Source organism: Pterocles gutturalis, unplaced genomic scaffold, assembly GCF_000699245.1.
Source record: "Pterocles gutturalis isolate BGI_N339 unplaced genomic scaffold, ASM69924v1 scaffold38487, whole genome shotgun sequence".
Classification (NCBI taxonomy): Eukaryota; Metazoa; Chordata; class Aves; order Pterocliformes; family Pteroclidae; genus Pterocles; species Pterocles gutturalis.
Genome location: NW_010114186.1, coordinates 1,556 through 6,737, shown reverse-complemented (window position 1 = coordinate 6,737; position 5,182 = coordinate 1,556). Strand labels below are relative to the sequence as shown.

The following is a 5,182-nucleotide window of genomic DNA, read 5'->3' as shown; positions in this document are numbered from 1 at the left end:
CCATCAGTCTTCTTCAGAGGAAAATTTGACAATGTAACAGCAAAATTTCTTCTGCCCACACTCAGGTCCCACGCTTGCAAAGTTCAGCGTAGCTACAGATGAACACATTCGTAGGGCTCCAAACAGTGCAAGTAGCATATTCAAAAGATTCAGATTAACTTGAGAGTCTCAGCTGCATTTTCAAACAGTATTTCAGGATTAGGAGTTAAGGCCAAAGAGATCTTTATTAATTCTAAAATTTTTAAAGAGTTTTAAAAGTCCTCAGCTATACTGACTTTTAATGAGTCCCAGTTTTGAAAATTTTCACTCAAAAAACTGAGCCTGGCAATGAAGACAGGTTGGAAGATCCTGACTGCAGATAACCAGTGAAAGGCAGAGTGAAAAGTCACTATTCCCTTCTCTTCTGTAAAACGGTAAGATTTCATTTAATGAAATGAAAATGTTAAACGGAAGAAGATCAAATCTAGAAAAACACATGAAGAATTGCAGTTGTGGCTACTCATCAAAAACTGCAGCTGGATTTAGAAAGGAAGATGGAACACTTTTATGACTGATCACTGACCAAATTTGGATCCCTTAATTAATTAATTAAACTCATCTTCCATTGGCTTTAACTCTTGTAGTAAGCCAACGCTGGGTTTCAGTCAGAACTAGATCTGCGGAGAGATGACTAGAGGTATCTTGCCTATGCAAGGAATTGCTGCTTGTTTCACCCAGCGCTGAGCATTATGCGAGTACGTAATTAAATACACTGAAGACTTTTTATATGCTTTCCAAGCAGCAGTTATTGATCATTGCCAAAGACAGAATGCTGATCACACCAAACAGTCTAACCCTGTAACAAATAGCCATGCTTAAGATCTTTGAATTAGACCTAAGCAAGTCAGAATACAGAGCTGACTCAAGGTATCCCACAGCGTAGCCAGAGGTGGTTATCTCCTTACCAAAGATGAGTAGAAAGACTTTTAAGGCCACAGTAATTATGCAGGGAGAGATCAAAGAGGACAAACTGGTCTGCAGAGCCGCACAAGGAGAGTTGAAGAGACTTCTGTTTTTAAGGGACACAAGAGATAAAAGCTGTGATTGCTGCAAGTCAGAAGGTTATCACATTCCCTAGCAGCAGTTGCCCTCCTGCACCTGCCAAGACCCCTTCCTTGGTAACACCGGCAGCAGCACAAACCTGGGCTTCCTGGAACTGTACAGAGGTGAATTAAGCAGCACAGCCAGGTGCTTTTATTATCCCCAGCAGCCTGCTGCTCTAGGCAGCTGCCGGCTTCACTGTAGGCTGCAGAGTCTCATGGAAAGCCACGCAAATATTAGTTCAGTCTCAGAATTGATGGTCTTGTACCACTACAGTGCTGTTCCCAAGATAAGAAGCCCTGCTCACAGCAAGCTTGAGATCAGTGCTGAGCAGCTCCCATACTTCAATTCCAAAGTTAGTTCATTCAGGACTAGCTCAAGGACCCATGAGCCGCAGGGCATAGCAGCAGAGAAATGACCACTAGTCATTAGCAAAATGACCACTAGTCTTAGCAAATCTTTATCTATGTGGAAGGGACATTCACTGGAAAGCAAAGGCCTCTTCTTCTCATATGGGTTGCCAAGATTTCCTTGCTATGCTCATGTTCAGTTTGGAATCTTCAGAGCTGAAGGCATATTTGCAGGCAGATGGCTTTGTCTAGCAACCAGCAATGTCTGCAAAAATGGGAGCGGTCCAACTGCTACATTAAAAAAATAAAATGCACAACCCAAACATGAATATTCAGGAGAGAAAAGATGAAAGGGTAGCAAGTCGTTTTGAAATTTGTTGGTTATCTGAAGTTATTGACCATTGTTTCTCATCAGGTCATAGCAGCCTTTCAGAATAACTGTGGAGATCCTTGTATACTCATTTAAGAAGACAACATTATTCATTGTCACTACAGAAAAAAAAAAAAAAAGGCTTTCCCAGAGATAACCCCTTTTTGTTGAATATAGTAGGCCACCAAATTATGTTGGGGTGATTACACCACAATACATCATAATATATTTGCTTCACTACCTATTACAGCAGTAATGTTATATTTTCTAATAATGTTGACAAGCATACTAGGTTTAACCTACTAGTTCAGTCAGGGGAAAGGCAGTGATGTCATAAAGATCTTCCGATAACAAGCCATGTGCTATCTGAGGGTGCTAGCTACATTCAGCACCTTAATCAAGGAGCCAAATACCAGCTAATTTTTAATTTTAACACTTGTAGACCGGAAGGCCTTTGTCCTTCAAAGTTATTGACAAATTGCTCACTTTAACTTCAGTTTTTATAAACTCTAGAACTGGTCAGAAATTTTCAGAGGTGTTTTTTTTTCTTTTTCCCTTCAAAAATGGCCTTTGCTGAGCAGTCAGCTACAAGCTACAGCCACAAGCAAAACTTTACAGAGGAGAGGAATGGAAAGAACAACCAGGAGGACAGTCCCATGATAGTGCCAGTGGAAGGCAAGTTTCAGCTCTCCTTTACATGATTTGGGAATCTGATTCCCTGTTGGTTTACTTTAATGAGGACGTGAACTATCTGAACAGCAGCTCATCCTATAACGAAATAGCTAAAAAAACTTACATCCTTTAAGCATTTAAATTTTCATTCTAAAATCCCCATCACTGGCAAGTCGAGACTTTCTGGTTTTGGCTTAAGGTGTACTGACATTATCATAATATAATACTAAAAAATCAGTATAAAAGAGATTCAGGAATAAATACTCACTCTGAATAAGAAAAGTGTTTGGGGAAGAAAAAAAAATAGGGCAAAGTTGTAAACATGAATATGATGTAGCATTGAACCTAAACAGTTGCAAAACTCATTTTAACAAGCATAAATGGGGATTCTCAGGGCACCAAGCCAGTTCCTGAGATATAATTTCCATAAGCAACTGTGAAGAAGGCAATGGGAAAATAGCAGATAATTTAAATTTCCATAAAAATGATGAGAACATCCTCACTGAGCACAAAACTCTAAGAATTCTAGTTAAAGACATTTTAATTACCTTTGGGTCTTTTAAAGTGCACATAAAAGTCTTCATATTCATGAGTTTCATCTTACCTGAATTATCATTCTGTTCAGCATGTTCTGCAAGATACTTATGACTATAAAGAGAAGAGTATAAATATACTCCTCAGGTGGACCTTGTTTTGAGGAAATAAGAATATTTTGAAAAACATTTATCTCAGTAGTTCTGTTGCCTATATTTTTTAAAAAAAATCAATAGCTGAACTTCCTAAGTCAAATATATCAGTTTACAGAGCATACCTGGGTCTCTGTTCAGAAGGTTTTTTTTGTCTTACATATAACATGCATTATATGCTCATATATGCATACATACACATATCTGTATACACACACATATCTATAGATATGCATATATATATATATATATGCATACAGATGCAGGATGGAGAAAGCACCCAGAGTTTTACAAAAGTAGCCAGTTCTTATCTTCTGAATCATTAAGTCATTACAAAAGCAAGAATTTGTCTTTCCTTCTTGACTTTCACTGAGAAAATTTTAACTAAGGTAAAATTATGGATTTTTAGGTTTGGATAAGCACAATGGAAGGCCTGACTCGGGTTTTGCCACAGATTTTAGGTTAGTGCTCTGAATCTTTTTCCTTTCGAGGTATTAACCTACTAGTTTGTTCTTCTTACCTTCCTAAAAGCTTGCAATGTATGTGATCTGCAGTCTATGCATTATTTGCAAAGAGTTCTGCTAAGGTAAAGGCAAAAAGTGCTGCCCATTTAAAATCTATGTTATCAAAACTGATCCTGTACAAACTATCATTTTCCTTTTTATTCCTATTTAAGCTCTGACCACCTATTCTAGACAGACCCTGCTTCCTTTCTAAGCACTGTCCCAGTTACCTTGGGCCTTCAGGTGATTAATTACCTCTGATACTTGTCAGCATTCACATCACTGTCATTCACCAGCAGCCTGATCCAAATGCTCCTGAAGTCAATGCAAAGAATCTCATTGACTTTGGTAGGTTTTTGGATCAGGCTCCAAACACAGAGAAAATCACAACAGCAGTGGTGCTAAACAGGCTACTGGCACTGAAAGGCATTTCACACAAACATCTGCAGTGGTCTCACACACATCTAATACATGGCTTTTTTTCTTTTTTGGTAAGCTTCTTAACACAATGCGATTTCCAACATCAGCATGCAACGCTGCCTGCTGTAAAACCTTCGGCTTCACATGCCAAGACAGGACCGTTTAAAAAAAGAAACGTAACCCTGTGAACAGCAGCAAAGAAAACAGCAGCAGAAGGGGAGAGTAAAGGCTGAGAATGCCTGCGAATGGAAAAGGAAAAGAAATTGGAGTTGTAATTGCAGGAAAGAACGAGGAGCAGTCCTGTGCCACAGATGGAAAGGGAAGGAGGAGGAGGTGGTTAGTGGGAGATAATGGGGGAGGGTCATCGCATGCCCCGTTTGGTTGCTGAATGTTAGATCAAACTCTGTAGCTTACCTTCGTAAACACAAAACCAAAATACCAACCCAAATTGTCACTCGGTTTTGCTATGTGATCAATATCATCCCGATGGCAGGATTTTCCTCCACTTAGTGAAGCCGCTCCAAGTCCTGGAGTGGATTATTTTTAGGCGGGTGATGGGAAGATCAGCTGCTGCCTCCTATCGAGTTTCCAAAGTGCACAAACTCTTCTTGTCTTTCTCACATGCTGAAGGGGGCAGGAAACTGGGAAGAGACAGGCAAGCAAAAAGCACCAATTTTTCGCCTCCTGAAGCTGCAGTCCCCTGGGATTTCTTGTGCTTCCTTTTATTTTCATTTTTCCCTCACTGGAGTAGTAAGATTCCAAGAGGCTGTGTTACAGCACACAGACTGCTATCAGGTGGTTATTCTGAAGTAATTGGTGTAGACAAGGTAGTCTAACTTTTGGCAGGCTTGTGGAGATACGGCTTTTGAATTCTTTTTAATGAATCTTGGATAACTTGAATTTGACAACATAATTTTTCATGCCTTCCATCATCTTGAGCATAAGAGAAAAGAGAAGTCTACTCTCATATTTTACTTTATCCTAGATCACTCCAGACTCTTCTGCTTAAAATACAGACCAAATCACACTTTTTGATATGTTTCTTTTGAAACAGATTTTTTTAAAACTTGAAATAAAATTCAAAATTAATTTGATGCTCAT

The 5,182-nt window shown here is 39.1% G+C and overlaps 1 protein-coding gene across 1 annotated transcript in view; it reads right to left on the bottom strand.

The window, feature by feature from the left end:
* ABCC9 (ATP-binding cassette, sub-family C (CFTR/MRP), member 9) overlaps nt 1-4,597 on the bottom strand; it is a 73,933-nt gene extending 69,336 nt beyond the window's left edge. Inside the window, exon 1 of the mRNA XM_010074763.1 lies at nt 4,496-4,597. The gene's annotated coding sequence lies outside the window, so the exon portion shown is untranslated. The remainder of the gene's footprint in view (nt 1-4,495) is intronic.
* Nucleotides 4,598-5,182: the final 585 nt, after the last annotated feature.